At 28.2% G+C, this 22,175-nt stretch overlaps 1 protein-coding gene across 1 annotated transcript in view; it reads left to right on the plus strand.

The window, feature by feature from the left end:
• Positions 1–22,175, plus strand: part of LOC113375376 (phosphatidate phosphatase LPIN1) — a 75,840-nt gene that overhangs the window by 32,830 nt on the left and 20,835 nt on the right. The window contains exon 2 of the mRNA XM_026615313.1: positions 17,050–17,166. The gene's annotated coding sequence lies outside the window, so the exon portion shown is untranslated. The remainder of the gene's footprint in view (positions 1–17,049; positions 17,167–22,175) is intronic.

Consider the following 22,175-nt stretch of genomic DNA (forward strand, 5'->3'; position numbering starts at 1 on the left):
ATAAGAAACTTTGTTTGGAGTGCGGACTATCTTAAAGTCAATATTAAGAGCTAAAACTTTCAGAGATTTTTTTTATAAAATTGGAAGTTTTTGAGCCCTTTTGGAAGCATCAATTTCGGAGCACGGAAATTCGAAAACATCCATATTAAAGACCACCCTATTATATATATATATATATATATATATATATATATATATATTAGGGTGGTCCTTAAAATGGTCATTTTTGAATTTCCTTGCTCCCAGGGGCACAAATGGTTCCAAATAGATAAAAAACAATTCTCTGAAAGTTTTATCTATTAATATTAACGTTTAGATAGAGCGCAATTCTTTCAAACTGTTTAATTGTTTTTTATGAATTTGGAACCATTTGAGCCCCTGGGAGCAAGGAAATTCGAAAATGACTATTCCAAGGACCACCCTAATATATACAATACCAACTAAAAAATCTTGACGTATCTTAACCAATACCTTTGGTATTGCATAGATATTTTTGTATTTATGTGTGTCTGTAGGTGCATATGTATAAATAATATGTTTTTAGATATATTAGCAGATGTGTGTATAAGATGCATATGCATCTAATATGTGTACATGATGATTGATATGTTTAATATCTTGATCCCCGCGAATGATGATTTGAAATTATTTTAATACAATAAAATTAATGACGATGATCGTGCAATATTGCTTATATTTGTATAAAATATTTAATCCGTTACTGATTTAAATCACAATTAATGAAAATTTATCATATTGTGACTCTCAAATCCAAAATCAAAGCGATAATTTCAACGATAATCAAAAATCACATGACAAAAATATTTGACGCGCATAATAGATCTGATTGATAACATTTTTGTTGTTGTTAAATATCAATTTGTATCTGAATTAAAAACACGATGTTTTTACACCAGAAAAATGTAATCTCGTAAGCCATCTTCTTATTCTTAGAAGGGTTTTGATTAGTTTCATGTATTCACAGCGTTTCAAGTTACCTGTAACGCTATATGTTGTTGAAAACATAAATTTGAAGAACATAACCAACCGAATTTTGAGTTACATAGTAAATCATTTTTATAATGACTGAAATATGTGTTTTTACAAATAATCAAATCAGCTTACATATTTAGGTGCACTTTGTTAAAAACTCTATTTAAGCAGTATCACTTGTTTATAAAATCAAATAGTTCTTAATACTCTAATTGTCACTAATTACGAAGTCGTGCGTTCGCATTTGGCACAAATAACAGTACATGATTGATCGTATACTCACACTTTAATTACTATATGAAGATTTTCTTCGGTATTGTATATAAAAATATTATCGAAATGCGTATTAACGATAGTCTATGACTGATAGAACTAAAATTTTCATGAATTATTTCGACGAATTTTACGCGCTAGCAAAAAATTGTTTATGGCAACTTATCACATAACAGTAAATATTGTATTGATGAAGAATGATAAAGAATTTTATCGTATTGTTTAGGAATGTATAAAGCTTTGACGATCGCAGTTTGAATATGGCTTTTAACACAAATAATAAATATTTGCACATTAAGCAAATATTCAATGGGAATGAGCAAACACGAGTGTCATTCTTTTCACTGCATCTGGTTGTCTTATTGTTGGATCTATTGTAAATAAAATATCATCATATTATTTGTACTATTTTTTACTTCTAGCTTTATTATACTTTACGTCACTAGAATCTGAAGTTTTTATTAATGTGATGTGTTTTTTTTTTTAATTTTATTCGCTACAGATTACTTTATAACTTCAGCTCTTCTGTGTATTTTTTTATATAAGGTTGTCAAATACCTCCCTTCTGCCTTTTTGTATTATAAACCAAGTGCAAAAAAGCGGAAGGGAGATATTTGACAACCTGTATATTGTATATTAAAAAAAAAAGAGTTTTAATGATTGGGTGTTACATCAGTGAAAAAATATGGTTTACTTATTTTGGATCATGAAAAATCCAAAAGTTTTGTATAGAGTTCTAGGAAACTTTCATTCTGAAAAAAGTAACTAATTAATCCAATAATAAGTAAATGAACAATAATATGCTAAATAACAGCTCTTAAACACAATTTGATATTAACGTATAGGTAAATAACCTGACACTATTAAACTTTACTGGGGTGCATATTCTTTTATCATGGACTACTAGAAATAGGTTTTGGTTTGGTTTTTCTCTGAACAGACTAGGACTTATACGGTACAAAATGTGTACTTCAAATCAAAATCTCTACAAAGTATCTGATAATTCGATATGCATTTATCTAATCATTGTTTTCACCGCCAAATGGCACTTTTTTAAAACTGTTTTCATTGGATCTCCGAAATCGCTGGACCTGTCTTCCCAAAAATTTAACTAATTTTTCAGTCCGTCAACACAAGCGAATTTTTTTTTTAAATTATTGAAATCGGACGCTCTGTTCTCTTAAAAACTGAGTTACCGTTTTTGGAACTTTTTGCCCCATATCTTTGGAACGGTTAGACCTGCCTTTTTGTATTAACTTGTATTAACAAGATGAAGAACTGATCAAATTTTCATGAAGGCAGGTCTAGCGGTTTCGGAGATCTAGTGAAAAAAGTAAAAAAATGCCACCTGGCGGTCAAAATTGTTAATTAGACATATGCACATCAAATTATCAGATATTTTATAGACATTTTAACAATAAGTATAAATTTTGTTTACATTCCTATGGGTTCCGTACCAATGCTTATCCGTTAGACGGCGGCGCGATATTTCGGCTCTATGCAGGTAAAGCAGTACTATTGCTTTGAAAAAAAGTTCAGAATTTCCAAAATATTTCAAAACATACTTTTCTTCAAAAAGTCTTCTGTTAAAAAAAAAGTAAATTTTTGTCAAAAATTTATAGTTTCTTAAAAATCTAATTTTTCAGAATAATTTTTTTTTTTAAATGTTAATCTTTTAAAAAAAAATTTTTTTGGTACGGTAAGTTCCAGCAATTTGCCTTAAGGCACATTGTCATGCGCCCCACTAGTTTTCATAATAATTTGCATCTTTTTTTTCTTGAAATTCAATGAAATATTGCAATTCGTACTAGCATTTCATTGCAACGTACACCTCATTCCAGCATAAAAATCAAAATTCGAAATGAAATTTAGAATTTTACTTTTTGGTGAGACTAAATTAAATATCAGTAGAGTACTTTAATAGTGCGTTAAAGAGTATAAAACTTATGAAGGACTCTAGAAATTTGTTTTATTTGTGTTATTAGGCAAGCAACGATAAAGTTTAAAAGCTCTGCTGGTGGTTTTCTTAAGTTGTGAAGATGATTTGATTTTTATTACATGATTGAATAAAAAAGAATGACTTACAGCGTATTGGACCGCGAACTCTAAACTTTTCGCAGTTTTTCATAAATATTATTTTCGATTCGGCACAACAAAATTTAATGAAGGTAAAAATAAATTTGCCGGTATAACCCACTTTGCACGTTATTATAAAAGTTAATAGCGCATCTGTTAAATACAACGGTAGTACATAGTGACACGAATGAATGATTGCTTCCTTACCGTTACCTTTCCAATGGTTAGATGCTCGTTTTTTATTTCAAGTGAAATGATTCTCAAAGTAGCAGTGAGATTTCCAGGACTTTAACAAATTTGTCATTACAATATGATTTAGCGATATCATGCTACTGTAGAGATTCTTTTATTAATGGAAATATTGTAATTTACTTGATCTGTTACTTACACCAAAAGCTTTTTACACTTAAATTATTCATGATAAGAAAATATTACGCCCTAAATTATGAAGTTGATGTTTCTCGTAATTATGTAGTCTAGTCATTTTAGTAAGTTCACCTCGGAATTCGAGATACCCAGCTGTAATTCTGTAAATACTTGTATATTGACATCCTAAAGTTGTCTCAAAACCTACATATGGTATTGACACCCTACCATATGTAGGTTTTGAGACAACTTTTAGGGTGTCAATATACAGTATTTACAAAGTTACAGCTTGGTGTCTCGAATTACGAGATTCTTACCTAATTTAAGCTTAATGACTGGACTAATGTGGAAATTGCTAAAATGGATAATATGTATGATCATAATTTCTGTTGAAAATGATCCACGTATATACGCACAATTACTATTATTATTTTCCCACACTGGTCTGATTTATTTGTTTTTTTTTTTTGTTTATTTATACACAAAAACGATAATAAACGGGATGCAAGTGTTACTAGAAACTCAAAATATCAACTTTTTTGAAATGTTAATATGAAAATGCACTTTTTGGCATATTTTTCTCAAACACGGTGCTCTGAAAGATCTCATTTGTATATACTCATTGGTATATGTAAAACATTTTCTAGGTATTATTATTTTTTATTTATGTTATTTAAATACAGAACCTAAATTTGGTATCGATCAAAGGAACATTTTCTCGAATAACATTTTCCCAGTTATAATTTCCCAGAATTTATCGAAAAATAGATAGTAATATATGAAGGTCCTGGGTTAAAAAGGTCAACCAGCGATGTGTCAAAAACCAGTAAAATTAAGCATTGTTTAACAACAATATTTGAAAGTAGAGGGAAAAAGATGTATAACCAGCTATAACCTTGATTCTTATGACTTTGCTATCGGGAGATAAACGGTAATCTTTGAAAATCCATAATAAAAGTATTGTCTTCCGTTGGCAGTTTTTTAGCATTAGTTAAAAGTGTAATTATTTTGTAAAATACCTTCAAAATTAAAATAAGACAATAACCTGGCCGTTCCAAGTTATCCCGCCTATAGGGTAAAAAGGTCTAGATAACAAATTTTTGAAATACATCAAAAAAGCACATTTCTACAATAATGAAGTAGCTGGCAGTTTTACTGAACGTAGTCAGATAATTGTTCGGTTGAAATGTATTATTTGTTGTGATATAATTGGTTTGGTTTTCATAATATAGAATTGCTCAAAGTCAAATTGGACCTTTGTGCCTCCCCTGCTCTACATATATACTTTTTATTAAATTTACTTTAATTCATCGAATGTTACTTGAAACTTTTCAAAAATCAGGTCAAAGAAGAAATACTTAATTCTTTTTCTATCTCTCCTCGCAGTAATTTAAAAATTTTGTATAAGCTCAGTAGTATTATTTATAATTATACACAAAATCCAGAATCCAAAAAGAATCTGAAAAACTTGAAACGTAATCAATAAGTCGAAAGGTCAAAAAAGACTTGGATTGGATTATACCATGTTTTCTATAGAAAGTGTATAAAACTTTCAGTTTGATTGTATTGACAAAATATAGACAAACTAATGACAAACAACACATTCTTATACACTTAAAGTATTAATATTTTTTATTCTCTAGAAATTATTTAGAATATACCTTACTTAGCAAAACAACGTTTGCCGGGTCAACTAGTTGTATTATATAAATGTTATAACTCATAAAAATTTAAATCTTAGATAATAACAAACAAAAATTTTATTATCTAATTGCTAATTGGCATTCGATACACGATGGTTTTTCCACTTGTGAGTAGATGATATATCATTGGACATAGGAAAAACACAATTTTTTTAAGTCTACTGCAAATAATCATTATTTGGTCTAGATATTTACTTAAGATTTCATTAGGAATTATCAAAATACATAATTGCAAACGGATGACAATTAGTATTATGTGTGGATTTCAAAGCTGTATTAGGAAGTCTTAATTTCCTAATAATTTTAGTTTAATTAGCTCTAGTAATTGTAATTTGCGACATAGATCTTGATATCTATTGAACACTTCATAATTATCTGTTTGCAAAAATTTGAAATATGATAATTTAGGAACAGTCACAAACAACAAATGCAAACAATCATTTGCGTTGTTGTGGATATGTGTAGTCTTTCGAATGTCTTAGTTTTAAATATGCGTGTGTATTATGTGTTTTTCGTCTAAGTATCCCATTTTTGTCGGTTTATTCTACATAAAATGTAAAGTGTAAAACAATTTGAAATAAAAATGACCTTTTAAGTTGGTCAATTTTTAAAAAAGAACTTATATAATTATTCTTTCGATCCTAATAATTATTTCGTACTATAGGTGTCTATTGGTAAGCAAAATGACTCTTCTGGACTGTTGTACAATTATATTGTATTGCTACCTTCGTGTTATTTTGCAATAGTTCCGAAACAAACAAAATCACAACAGATCCGTGAAATAGGCCTACTGGGGTAACCACATAAAAACAACGCGCTAAGCACACTACCTCGTATGGCTTTTAAGCGTACTTTTCAAAGTGATATCTTTAAAACAATGGCTCTGAGAGAAAAAAGTATTGTTTTATTTTTTGTAGATAATTTTATGCTCTACAATTTTGCGATAAAACTGACCATTCATCTGAAAATCGCGAAAAATTATTTTTTTTGACCTCTAACCTCGTGCCAATTTTTTTAGCTCTCACCGGAACGATGAGGACCTTTGAGATTTCTTTTATAATTGTATTTTAAGCAATTTTACCAAGTTACAGCCCATTATGAATTATTGTAACCTTTACCCTGATTTTAGGTATAAATTGACCGGGCTATATGTAAAATACAAGAAAAACATGTACTACGTAAGAACAAATATGGTTATGACTAATTTATCGTTCATGGATAGTGTATATTAATCGATTTGGTATGGATAACAATAATATGTTAACATTAGTTAATTAGTAAGAAATTGCGCTCCATAATTTTCGATGAGATAATAATGCAACGTGATATATTAAGTTAAGGTGACCATCTTTTTTGCATGAAATCCGGGACGGATTGGAATGTATGTGGGAGCGTGGGGGGAGGGGGGTTGTTGGTGCGCTAAAACTTTGTTATTATAAACATAAGAAATATAATTTTAGGACATAATAAAAACAGTTTTTAATTTTTTTATTAATATAATCAGATTTTTTGAGTTTTCAACTGTTATATTTTTTTGAACTGTGGATTTGTTTCAGTAGATCATTTTTATTTTTAAGCATTTTGACTGTACAATGAGTCTGTACAATTTTCTTCAGAATTTTTGTTAATAGGCTTGTAATGTATTTATTTCGAGACGAGTCTTTTCACTTGTCCAAAAGCTATTAATTTCAAGCGATTCTGTGATTGCACCAAATCCTTGTAGAGGAGAACCCTCCAAACTTTAGACCCTGTGATTCCTCATTCAGTGTTGTCGGATAACGTTGCTAATGCTGTGTGCTCCGTTTATGCACATTTTTTCGGTTCAAATTTTCTAGATGATATTTAAACGATATTTAAAAAAAATATTGGCAATCAAAACATTTTTAAAAATATCGGACAGAAAAAGCCGGGACGCAAGGCAGAAAACCGGGACTGTCCCGGCCAATCCAGGACGTATGGTCACTTTAATTAACTTGATGATTCTGTTATTTTTGTACTGGTTTAAAGGATTGTGAGAACGGTGGTTCAATAGCAGCCAAATTTAACTTACTCTGTTTTAGTACCACTTACTTTGTGATTATTTTATAATTATTTGTGCGTAATAGTTTTATAATTAAGAAATTAATAGAACCGTTGTTAACAAATTAGATTATTATCTGCAAGTGTTGATTAAACGATTTTTTGTGAAAAATGATAGTAGAAAAACGATAATAAAAAATTTTGCTAGTTATTTAGATACTAGTTTTGAAGTTTTGAAGAGATGGGATGTCTGGAGAACTTAAAGCTCAAACGTTAAGATATAGAATTAGCCATTGAATTTATTATTAGTATTTATGATGAGAAACTTATTTCACTAACGAAAATATGGTTATTGCAGTTTTTCATCAAAATTTCATTTTATTTAGCTTTTGCTGCTAGTAGGCGATGGATAAATTGGTTGTTTGGAATTCAATAACTTCATTACTATTTCTTTGTTTAAATTGCGTTTTTTTAAGGATTCAAATTATAAAAATATGACATATTGTCATTTATGTTCTCTGACATTTCAAGTCATTTTGAATCACTTAGAAATAGTATATGTGTGTACATATGAGTAAAAATTTGACCTATCATCATTTATGTTTTCTAGACATTTCATGTCATTTTGAATCATTCAGAAACAGTATGTGTTTGTGCATATGAGCAAAAATTTGACATATAGTCATTGACGAATCTCTACATTATATGGCTAGCATCGATTAGTTTCGCAAGGCGATCTGCTGAGCCGTTTTTTTTAGAATTTGCAGCATTGTACACGATTTTTCGTCTACGCTTTCGCCAAAAATTCTGAACCGATTTTGGAATTTCAAAAGCTGTTTGAAAAATATCAGTTGGGAATCGTTCTGATTAGTTTTTACAAAATAGTGGTTAAAGTTGGGGATAAGGTGCCGCGTAAAAATTACAATTTTGTCACAATTTTAAAAGTGGCTAAATCTGTATTTTTTTATTAAGTCGGCCATTCACACATTTGTCTTAAGGCAAATTGCCACTTACACCTAGTAATTATTGTGTTTCGTACTCTTGATAATAATAAATTTCATAACCTGCTAACTAATGCGTTATAAGATTCAACATTTTCTAGCCTTCAGTAAATTTTAGGTTTCGGTTTTTTCAACTATTCTGCTGAAAATCTCGACTAATCATTAATGCGACTTTCTCTCCTTTCGAAAGAAATTTTTTGATTACAGGCAGCAACAAAATCGATGGAAGGTACCCCTAACCCTAACTAATCATGTGACCTAACAGTTTTGCTTGCAACGGACTATATATTATATCAAATGCTTATAAGTTTGTTAAACTAAATACTTACGTTGTAAAGTACTTATATATGTATTTTTAAAACTAAATGCTTATATAATAAAAATACTTAAAAATACTTATAAATCCGGTAAACAAAATACTTATATTGTAAAAATTTTCATTAATTTGTTAATCTAAATACTTTTATTTTAAAAACACTTACAAAATTGTTATACAAAATACTTATATCATAAAATTACCTAAAAATTTTCAAAACAAAATACTTATATACATTTTAAAAATACTTATTAATTAAAAAAAAATGATAATGTAAAAATACATATTGATTAAAGAACCTACTTATATTTTATAAATATGTAGTTAAAATAAACTAAAATGAATTAAATAATGAATAGATATATAATGAATAAATTAAATTATATGAAAATTTGTAAAGTACATATGAGCCTTATTATAATAATATTATACTGACGGCTTGTAAAATAACTTCAACTGTATTGTAAATTCATTTATAAAGACTTTCTAATATAATTTTAATGTATATTTGCTATTCCAAAATGTTTTCAGAAATATGTTCACACATAAAAATATGATGAAAGCATGAAATCATGAGATTTCAATGATTTTTTTAGTTCAAGTTGTTTTAACATACTTCTATTGCATTTTCTCAGAAAGGTAAATAACGAGGATAAGAGATATTCGTGGCGTATTGCGTTACTGTTTAATATATAGTTTTAGAATTATACTCCAGTCAAAAAAGCAAAGCAAAGTTACAAATGTTAAATAAGCCATTACAAATGAAATACCAAAACTCCCCATGAACCGGACCTTTAATTTTTTTCAATTCGAGGTCAAAATTCTGAGTGGATCATTTTAGATTAATATGTACAATTATAATCCACTGTATAATGGCTGTTGTTCGGCCTAGGTCTCTCAAATCAAGATTGCATTTGGAATTATCGTTTTTTTTATCGACGTTTTGGATCAAGACGTCTTATACAGATGGATTCGTCTTTCGCTTTGTGTGCATCACATAATATAATGATACAATAATGTATGAGGTGGTCACACTTCATCTTCCATCTCATATGTTGCCACTAGAAACTGGCCCATTTATTCAATATGATGATAAAAACGTAAATTCTTTGAATTGTCATAATACGCTGATCATTCATATTCACCTAATTATTTCGTTTCTGCCCTTAAAAAATAATACTAGAAAAATGACATAGCTGGAGTGGAAGGTGCTTATGGGAAGCTCAAGGAAGGTAATTATGGGTTGACATTACGGTTCTCAACTTCAAAAGACTCTTGAATTTGGACTATCTAAACACAAACCAATGAATTCTTATTTTATAATTATATAATTATACGTTTGATTACATATAAAGGTTGCATATTATGAAGAATATGCAATTTTCAACTTTTCAAATAGCAATATCACAGGAACGGCGATTCTAACGAAAAAAATGTTTAAATATAATTTTGTAGAGAATTTTATAGCAACAAATTTGTCTAATATATTTTTTCGATATTTCTTATGTTTTTCGCGGAAAATGGAGAAAACCAGTATTTTGTATTTTTGACCTTGAATAAAAAAATCGCAGAGGTCGTCGGATCGTTGGGGATTTTTGACATTTTATTTGTAATGGCTTCTTTAACATCTGTATCATTTTTCAGCTCTATGTGAATAACTCCTGGCTTGAATGCTAGTTTTACTGGGATATTAGGGGCAATATCGATTGTTAATCTCAAAATTAGAATTATTATTTGTTGATTAATTGTTATATAACGTTTACTGACTTACAAATCTGAATGTATCTGCAAATGGTTTCAAATGGTGTATTAGTCAATACACACTAGGTTTCATTCTCAACTGCATTGCTTCAAATTATTACCGCAATGGTTTTACAGTTGTCGAAGGACTCGAGTACAAAGTATATATTTGTTTATGTTTGTGTTTATTTGAATGGAATTGACGGAGAAGTCTAGATAGTAGTAGCGTAAGAAAAGTAGTGTGAGACATATAAATCACAATATAGTGGTGCCGTATACCTATGTGCGTTAGTTTTCGCGCGCAGTGCATATGGAGTGGTTTTGTGGAATATCATTATAAAATATGAAAAAGCGATATCTTTGGTTAGAATATAATTAAACGATTTTTATAAATGCATGTAAAATAAATCGGTATTGTTTATCTTTTCATTTTTATGTATGTGGTAATTTAAAGTGCAGCTTAGTGATATTTAGAAGTACCAATGCGTTGCGCAACAGAGACTGTGAAAGCAAATTTATTGAACTCGTAGTTTCTTACGCAAATAACGATAGCTACGGCGATAATAGACTGCTGTATGATATATGCATGTGTGTGTATAAAATAATATAAAACTAGCTGTAAGTGAAATTCTGTCTTAAGGCAATTAAGGCATCGTGCCTTAAGGCAAATTGCTGAAACTTCCCGTACCAATTATTATTTTTTTAAAAACGAGCATTTTTGAAAAAATTTTACTTCGAAAAAATAAGATTTTTGAGAAACTATGAATTGGACAAAAAATTACTTTTTTTTGAAAATAAAAAATTTAAAAAAAAAATTATTTTTTAAATTTTTTTTTTTTTTTTTGAAAAGAATTTTTTTTCTTTATTTTGACATTAATTGCCTTAACGAGTCCTGGAAGAACATACCTGCGCAAACATTGCAAAAACTCGTCAAAAGATTACCAAAAATATGCGCTGCAGTGATCAAAGCAAAGGGTGGTCATATTCAGGAAAATCGACTGTGACATTTTAACATTTTCATTGCTAATTAGTCCATCATTTCTCACAAATTGGTTACAAATCAGTCACTAAATATTAATACTACGTAGAATGTACAAAACTAACTTGAATAAAATTATTTTTATATAAAAAATATAGCTCAAAACTCAGAAAATGAGATTTTTTTCATGTGTCCGGAAACTTTTGGCCTGTACTGTATATATATATATATATATATATATATATATATATATATTAACAAAGTAATATATAAGGTTTATAATACATAGTGTGGTGCTTTACCATATCCTAATACCATGGATTTTTAAAATTTTCCAATTTAACACTAAGATCAACTAATTGTAAGTACTATTTACTATTTTATTTTTTTTATTTTCACTCCAATTCAATTGTTTTAGTTTTTAATTTTATTTTTAGTTTTCACTGAATGAAGGCTAGGATTATAGCCGAAACGTATGGATTTAAAATAAATTTTTGAAAGAAATTCATGTTTTTTATTAATGTTATGCCCGATTATTAGACTTTGTTAATACATATGTCAACATCAAATTCAGAATCATACATTATATATATATATATATATATATATATGTATATATATAAGCAATAATGCAAATTATATAGTTAATCTGATTTGTATTATGTATGTATGTTTGGATACAACTTTTGTGCTACTTGTTTGAGAAAATTGCTATACCGATTTGTATTATTAAAAAAATATTGGATTCTTATTTGTAGTGTGAATAGTTGATTAGGTAGCGTGATTTTGGAGATACAGAGGCAAAAATGGAAAAACCCATGTGGTAGTCAAAAATGACATTTGACGTAGGCACATCAAATTATAGGATCTTTATAGAGATCCTAATCGGAAATATAGGTGGTAAAATATGTAACAATATTATGTTATTCAAAACTCATACGTGCCCTTAGAAAAGGCTTTATCTTCAAGTGAAAATTTCGTTTTCTGTTTTAAAACTTGAAGCGTCTGCCTTTTATCTAACTAGACTTTTGAGTCCAAAAATTTTTATAACTTACATATCACGTTGAAATACATAAAAGATTTTCACTAGCGTACTAAAATGTTTAATGTTTTTTATTGCTTCAAAAAACAGTTTTTTGCACAACTCAGGTTTTTACATTGATATATAATGTTTGCAAAAATGTGTTATTTTATTGGCGTGAAAATATAAACTTTAATCTATTACTCAGATCAAATTTGCCAACAATGAACATATTCTCGATTTTTTTTTCTAAATATGAAAAAAAAACTGTTTCAACAAATTCCTAATTTTTAAACAATTATAAATTTGTAATTATTTTTTCAACTACTTTGTAGGGTAAGTCATATTAATCGCAAAAAATCGAAAATGAAATTTTTATATATCTTTACGTTTGAAAGATTTCTGAACATTTTAGCATACCTTATAATTAGAAAATGGATGTATGTGTGTGTGCGTGTGCGAATACAATTTTTCGTCGACGATTTCGAAAACATGGATTAACCAATTTGAATGATTACTATTATATATATTATATTATATAATACATTCGATTACTATTGATAAAGAGACGTGATGATCAATTTTTTTGCAAAGGCGGGTTATCCGTTTCGGAGATCCTATGAAAAAAGTAAAATGATCATTAGACAAATGCACATCAAATTATCAGATATTTTATAGAAATTTTAATAATCAATATGAATTTTGTTTACATTTGTATGGGTTCCGTACCGATGTTCATCCGTTTATCTGCGACGCGGCGCTAACGCGCTTCAATATTTCATCTCTGCACATCTAAACCAGCGGAATTTCTTTAAAAAAAAGTTCAAATTTTCAGAAATTTTAAACAATTTCAAATTTGAAAAATTTCAAAATTCTCAAAAATCTAATTTTTTCAGTTTCCAAAAAAATTTAAATTTTTATTAAAAAAAATTAAGGTTTGGTAGAGGAAACTCTAGCAATTTTCCTTAAGGCACGATGCCATGCCCCACTAGTTAACTTCCCGTAGGGCAAGTTATAGTAATCGCAAAAAAATCGAAAATGAAAATTTTTATATATCTTTACGTTTCAGAGGTTTCTGAACATTTTGGCATACCTTAGAAAAAATGGATGTATGTGTGTGTGTGTGTGTGTGTGTGTGTGTGTGTGTGTGTGTATGTGTGTGTATGTATGTACGTGTGTGTATGTATGTGCGGATACAAATTTTCGTCGACGATTTCGGGAACACCGATCAACCGATCTGAATAATTCAAAAAACATTCGATTCGTATTGATAAGGAGACGTGCTGATTAGTTTTTGGCGAAGCCAGGTCTAGCCGTTCCGAAGATACGGGGCAAAAAGTGCCAAAAACGGTAACTCAGTTTTTAAGAGAACGGACCGTCCGATTTGAAAAATTCAAAAAATATTTTACTTGTATTGACAAGATGTAGATTTGATCAAATTTTCATGAAGGCAGGTCTAGCGGTTTCGGAGATCTAATAAAAAAAAGTAAAAAAAAATGCCATTCGGCGGTTAAAAATGATCATTAGACATATGCACATCAAATTATCAGATATTTTATAGAGATTTTAACAATAAGTATAAATTTTTTTTACATTTCTATGGGTTCCGTACCAATGCTTATGCGTTAGACGGCGGCGCGGCACTTGCGAGCTTTGACATTTCGTCTCTATGCAGTTCAAGCAGTGCGATTGCTTTGAAAAAAAGTTCAGAATTTCCAAAATATGTCAAAATGAAGAAAACATTTTTTTTCAAAAAATTTTATTGTTTTAAAAAAAAAAATTTTTTTCTCAAAAAAAAATTTTTTTTTTCAAATAAAAATTTTTTTTTTAAAAAAAAGTAATTTTTTATCAAATTTATAGTTTCTCAAAAATCTATTTTTTTCGAAGTAAATTTTTTTCAAAAATGTTATTCGTTTTTGAAAAAATAATAATTTTTGGTACGGGAAGTTCCAGCAATTTGCCTTAAGGCACGATGCCCTAATTGCCTTAAGACAGAATTCCACTTACAGCTAGTTTTATTACAAAATCATACAAGACATCTGTGAATAATTATGTTCTTACTTAATTTATGAACTGTGTGGCTAGTTGTTGGCCCTGTCCGTGATCTCGAACAAGGCAGTCGATCTTTGTACGTAATCAGCTCTCGAACAGAATTGCACGTGTACTAATTATGCTGTAACATGGCTGTAACATACTAAACACCGTATTTGGTATGCATAATAAATACACATGACTAATATTTGAAAATAAAATTTTTTATAATTTAATACGCCTTTTTTTTCAAATATTTTGCACATCTGCAGATAATTAAAAATTCTCTTTGATTTAACTACTAAACCTACCTATTCGTGTATACTTATACCCACCGCGCGCGGTCCAATTGACCTACAATTAAAAAGTTATCTATTTCAGATAATAATTTATTTTATGTTTACTGTATATAAAATGAAGAAATTTTCATGAACTTTCATCTAAATTTACTTTTATATAATTTCTAAAAGAAATTATAAGAAAAATACGAATAAAATCTAATCTAATTATTTTATTCAAAAATATACATTTGGAGCAAATATATTTGTTGATTCGTAATTTTCACAAACATTTTTTGTCAAGTTTTTCGTCCACGCAACTCTGAATTTATGGACAGTGTTGATAAAAACTTGAATTTCTTGAGATTTTGAATATGCATCTTGAGTTAAATAAATTATATATAATAACTAAAACAAAAATTCGTGCTTAAAAATGCTTAAACTCGTCAACTCTCATTACACTATTTACGCATTTTTCCAACTATGATCAAAATGTTGAAATATACCTAAAGTTGCCACTACAAGTTTTTGACTTTATTTTACATTTCATAGCCATCTAGTTTACCACATTTTTACCAAACAATATACTAATACAATTTCTAATAATTTTGCACCTATATTTTGACGGAAACAACTCCCTAAATAACATTATTTTCCAGCGGTCAAATTGACCGACCGCGGTAGTTAGCCCACAAAACAAATTTTTTTCGGAAAATAGAAAAAATAATTAAAATTAAAGAGTGGTAAAAATATCATTAGTATGTTCTATAAATTGTCATATAGTTTGATATTGGTATATTAACGTTTAAAAATGTCAAAGTTAAACACAAAGTTCGAAACGGTCATTTTGACCGGCCTTGGTAGGTTTTGTGTTAAGCTGGATAATTTTTTCGAATGAATATATAATCATTCATTCATTAATCTTCAAGTTAATTTGAATCTGATGCTCACAACCTAATTTTTTTTATTAAAATAGGTTCATTAGCACGATGTTATTTATATAGCTAAATGTATAAATTTAAACCATACTTCATGTTATTTTGAGCGCCTATTCTAATAATTTAATTATTTCGACTTACTGATTTTTCTTTTCCCAGGTGTCACTATTTCTGCTTATATAAAGGCGCATAAAAGAACTTACACATTTGTTTCAGAAGCACATATCGTATATTTCTCAAAAAGTCAAGGTTCAATGAAATTTTGTTCTAATGGCAGGTTCATTGAAGATCTTTGTTTACGTACTCAATTAGAGCATTGTAATACGGCGGCGTTGTCTGATGACTTTTGCATACATTTTTCCATATCTTACTTAAAGAATTGTTAGTTTTAATACCTATAAAACATTTAATTTTTATTTGAGAATATCTTTTAGCAAAAGAATCGTTTGCTCTTGCCTTTCAAAATTTATATTTCTGGCATGGTTTTAGAGCCAACGACTTATACTTCAAAAATCTAGATTTTAGTGTAGTAAAAAAAATGTGATAGGAATATAATGCGAAATTACAATTTTAGAACTGCATGTAATGATAACAGTCACTATAATACTTGTATTATATTTCAAAAAGTTGAAATATTTCTATGCGTTATTACGTTTACGTTTATTTTAGCTATTATGTTTTTTGCTCATATTTTTTACTTATATTATTTGTTGACATTTTTCTATAAAGTATAAGGGCATTATAAGCGTTATGACCATTATTTATTAACTTTCCGGAAATTAGTCATCGCAAAAAATCGAAAATGAAAATTTTTATATATCTTTACGTTTAAAAACTATATTTTGGCACATATTAAAAAAAAATGAATGTTTGTGTGTGTGTCGACGATTTCGAGAAGATGTATCATCCGATTAAAAAAACATTCGATTGCTATTGATTTTCAGAAATTTCAAAATACTCAAAAATCTATTTTTTTCGAAGCTTTCAAAAAATTTTAAAGTTTCTAAAAATTTGAATAACGGTACGAGAAGTTTCATCAATTTGCTTTAAGGCCATGCATCGTTTGGAAATTGCAACTATTCCTTACAATGAGTGCTTTGTTTATTCTCAGTCAGTTTAAGTATGAACTTTCATCTATAACTCTTGGTAATTACGTTGAAGAGATTGAACCTCATTGAGTATTTTCTGCCATCAGAAATTTTTATCTTATTATCGAACTGCTAACCATAAATATTTTTATCATATTTATTTATTTATCATACTATAAGTTTTATAAAATTTTCAATTTCAATTAATATTTTCTATTATGTCACAGGTACTTCACAAAAGAGAGAAAACATTGGAGCTTAATAGAATGACAGCTTGAACGAAGACCTGGGAGTTATAGAAAGAAAATTTGCTTTGCTTGAATAATTGATGTACTAAATTCCAAGTAAGATATATTTTAAGTTAGTATACACACATTGAACACATGTACTTTTAATAATGTTATAATTTGATTGGTGTTAGAAAAAAATTAAGAACTCTCTTCGAAAAATTTGACTTTTTTGACACTTTTTTTTCGAGTATTTTGAATTTTTATGAAAGTTAAAAAAATCCATGTTATTAAAAATTGTTTAACATTTTGATTTTTTCAAAAAATCATAAAAATGGCAATAATAAGGCAGAATATTTTTTAAAAATATAATTAAAATTGTAAATTATATAAAACAATGAAAGATTTTCAAAAATCTCTATAAATACACAAATAATTTTAGTGCAATGTGAAGTATTGTTTTTTATATATACTAATATAATTTTTAACTGACAATGAGATCAGAATTTCTATTCTATGAGCTGTTCTACAACTTCTCCTTTTTCGCGCTTTACTTACAACTAGATGGAACTTGCCAAACACACTTCAGTACATTTTAGGAGATCCTCTCTAAATCGATCGATTTAAAAAAATTTTAAATTCGTAGTTCACGAAAAGTCTTAATTCTTGAAAACCTGGGGCAATTGCGCCATTATTTTTGACTGTGGTCCTAGAAATGCTATTCATTGTTTACGGTTCCAAAGTTAAAATGACAGAATAAATGTAATAGAAATTGACCATAATAACCGAAAAATTCACAAATTGACTAAATCGTCACAATTTGACTAAAGCTCTAGGTCGCACTCGAAAGCTCATAATTTGCAAACAACGTGAAATTTTGTTTTAAAATTATTGCAGTACAGTTACGGTCAATACTATTATTACTCCGTCTCGTCTTAACGTTGAGTTCTGGGATACCTAATATATATGATGTTTAATATTCGATTTCAATTTTAGGCTCATACTATCATGACACTTACAAATTAAAAATGCAAACATTACAAAATTTCTTATAAAAATTTCATTAGTAACATACATAGTTGGGCAACTTGCATATAAAATCTATTTGTTATTTTTCTCCAATCCCACTATTTCCAAAATTTATTGTAACTATAGTAACAAGTATAATGGTATAGTGTAGGAAAGAACTATTACAGCATAAATCTTTGTAATAAATTATCCTATTTTTAGTACAAAGATGTTGCATTATTATAATATACCCCTAAAATTAAAAGTTTATAGGTAAAAAGTTATTGTCTATAAAATTCTAATTTAACTAAAATTTATTGGTATTTTCTAATTTTTGCATTACAATAATAATGGAAATTCATCCTTATTAACAATTATTATCAATGCTCATAGTGTGAGAATTTTTTACAAGTCTTATTTTCCGAGTACTGGCCTTTCGTGTTTATTATCGCTGATTGGGAAACATCATAAAATTTTAAATAAAATGGAGTCATGATAGTATATTTTTGTTAAATTCTCTGTTTGTAATTTATCTATATTTGAAAAACAAATTCGTGGAAAGTAGCTGTTGATATGTTACGAAAGAGTTATTCATAGTTAAAATCGTATCATTGAAATATCTTCTTTTATCATTTATTTCTGTAACATAATAAAAGTGTTATCACTGATTTCGATAAGGCCAACTCAAATCGCTGACCATACAATCGACTTTTATCTAAAGCGTCAGATAAGAGTAACATTAGTGAAGTTTTTAGTGCAATATATGGAAAATAAAAATATTTACACGATATGTATGACGCAGTTCTATAAATAGTGTAAATTTTTGCATTATAAAAAATAAGTGAAATGTGACGTAGTTCAATCCTTACAATTATTTAGAGAAATTTCAGGTGAAGAAATTATTTATATTTATGGAGATTAAGAATATCACTGATGTACTTTTATCGGAAATTCCATGATGAATAAAATTAATTAAATTATTTTTATAGATAAGATAAACAAACAAAAGAATAATTATGGTACGAGTTTTTTTCATTCTGATATTTTAGATGTTTTACTACAAAGTTCAAACTTTTTAAACTAAACCATGACAATAAATGTCTCATAAGATCTCATAAACATCGTCCCTGTTTGATATTACTTAATAGAATCTTTGATGTAGTCTCTTATGTTAGTTTATTATCGTTTTATCTTTTTATCGTTTTATCTATTCGTCTAGAACAGTGTTTCGCAGCCTTTTATGGATCAAATTTCACCTTAACGTTTCTAAAAACGTTGTGGCCCTCATATAAAATTTTTGATCTTTACTTTATAAATGATTTTGTTTCTTAATAAATATAAAAGTTAAGCCTTTGAATTGTGATCAAAACTTCTTATAAATGTGAAACATGTTATAAGAATTGAAATTCAAATTAATTTCATTACTGATTTTTCTACACTCAATCAAGTCCTTTTCTTTTTTTAACTTTTCGAAGAAGAACTTTATTTTCGCCAGAAAATTTGATCTGCTAATTTCATGATTTCAGTGCGTTTGTTGTCATTTTCTAGACGTTTTCTCACGAATTCAGGAGTTTAAAAGGCATTCGATATATTTCTATAAGAACTCGTGTTGGTTACACGTAAAATAATATATTGATTTCTTATTGATTAATTCTATTATATACAGCTAGTCTACACATAAAATTGTACAAGTGTAAAGGAGTCATTGAGTACATAATTTATATCCTTTAATAACATTAATTATATTTATTTTGATATTAATTATATTTATTAACATCTACAAGTATTTATAATGATATAAAAGTACTCAATATTTATTACAATACGTCATAAGACCTAATCTTATGATATGATAGATAATCTAACTATTATCTACCATATTATACTATAGTATTATATATCATAAATAATCTAACTGTTATCTATCATATCATGAGATATCTATACCATCAATTCCTATCCTTACAAATAATCTATTACCTCTAGATTATTATCTGTTTATTAACTAAATATACATGCATAACACACATCCTACATATCTTTTACTTGTTATAAACCTTACTTTCTACTATTTATACGCTATAATTTTATCTTAAGCCCTATACTCTATTATCTATTGTCTCTACTTATCTATTTCCTATACCGGGGATTGAACCCGGAGCCTCCGCGTGGCAGTCGAGCGCCAACCACAACTCTATTGGGTATGAATAAATATGATATACAAATATCACAAATAAAACTGTACCCATGTTCATGGTCCATGTCATTTTACATGTCCAACATTGTCGTATCTTATTTAACATGTTCACCAGAATCAGTGTATTCAAAAGGTTTTATGTTTTAGGTTACAAATGTCAAGCCTGCTCCAATTCCTGTCGTATCATGCGTTCTTCGGATTCCATCCTTATCCTTTCATACGATCCTTATGCGGTGTAAAGTAAGTAAATCCCAAATGTCCTATGATTTCCTTAGTAAATCGCATTTCTAATTTTATTTATTTATATATTGTCAATTACTTATTATTACTTATACGCATAAACTGAATTTTTTATAGTGATTTGTTTCGTTATTTATAAGTGTATATATAGGTATAATTTTTAGATTTTTTTGTTCGACGTTCAGACATATTCTTGAGTGTTAATTTGCAGCCAATCGTCAAAATAATATTTAATATTTCAATGATTGCCTGCAACACTCAAGAATATATAGGTATGTATATATATATATATATATATATATATATATATATATTATTAGGGTGGTCCTTAAAATGATCATTTTCGAATTTCCTTGCTCCCAGGGGCTCAAATGGTTCCAAATAGATAAAAAACAATTCTCTGAAAGTTTTAGCTCTTAATATTAACATTTAGATAGAGCGCAATTCAATCAAAGTTTTGTATGGAAATAGCATGGAATTATTTTCAAAAATTTTAAAAATATTTTTTAGATGTAATTTAGCGAACAAATGAATGAATAAAACTCATTCATTTGTCGCTAAGTTATACCTAAAACATTTTTTTTTAATTTTCAAAATTTTTTCCATGCTCTTTCCATACGAAGTTTGATTGAATTGCGCACTGTTTAAAAGTTAATATTAAGAGCTAAAACTTTCAAAGAATTGTTTTTTATCAATTTGGAACCATTTGAGCCCCTGGGAGCAAGGAAATTCGAAAATGACCATTTTAAGGACCACCCTAATATATATATATATATATATATATATATATATATATATATATATATATATATATATGAAAAATGCGGGCACCTGGTCAAAGGGCTCCATCACGAATATATTTACTTATTGGCTATATACTTGAATATATACTTTATTTTTATTAAAATATAGGATCTATAGAAAACTTAATAAATTATATGAAAAAATCTAACTTAACGATGAATACGAAGACAAAATACATATTTTGTTTGTAAGATAATATCAGTAGATAAATTTAATTACTTAAGTACAATTTACTTAAGCCAATTTTTAATAGTTGATTGAATATTTCAGATAGAAAATGAGAATTGACAAACTTTACGGCTCTTTAGGAACTATGTGTGCAATTCAGATATTATTTTTGTGATATGAATTTATTCTCTGCTATTTGTATTAAATTATATTAAAACTTATATTTAATCTATACAAGTTGTTTAGAAAATAGTTGCTTCAGAAAACTGCACAGTTCTTCAGGCGACGGTCCAGATGTGTGTTCCAGTCTGGGAAATTATAACATTTCTCACTAACCAAAATATTATTTTTTGGGGATTATCTGATAGATTATAGAAAGCAACAACGGCAATTTCATAAAATCAGTTGAGCTTTTTGCAAGATCCAGTTATGGTAAATCATGTTCATAGGGCTAAGGAAAGATAAAATGAATTGTTGGAAATTTTAATTAATACGACTACGGAAAATTTTACTTTTGCTACATAAATCTAAATATTATTCAATAATATTAGATTGTACACCTGATGCAAGTGAAAGAGAACGGATGACAATTCTGGTTCGATTTGTTTCTTCTGAGAATCAAGTTTTACAAAAGGGGGATTTTTTTTGGGCTTTGTTGATACTGATTCAACAGGACGAGGTTTGTGTTCAATAATATTAAATCTGGAAA

Source organism: Ctenocephalides felis, unplaced genomic scaffold, assembly GCF_003426905.1.
Source record: "Ctenocephalides felis isolate EL2017-DRISC unplaced genomic scaffold, ASM342690v1 CF-g0.4_SCAFFOLD_01886, whole genome shotgun sequence".
In the NCBI taxonomy this organism is placed as follows: Eukaryota; Metazoa; Arthropoda; class Insecta; order Siphonaptera; family Pulicidae; genus Ctenocephalides; species Ctenocephalides felis.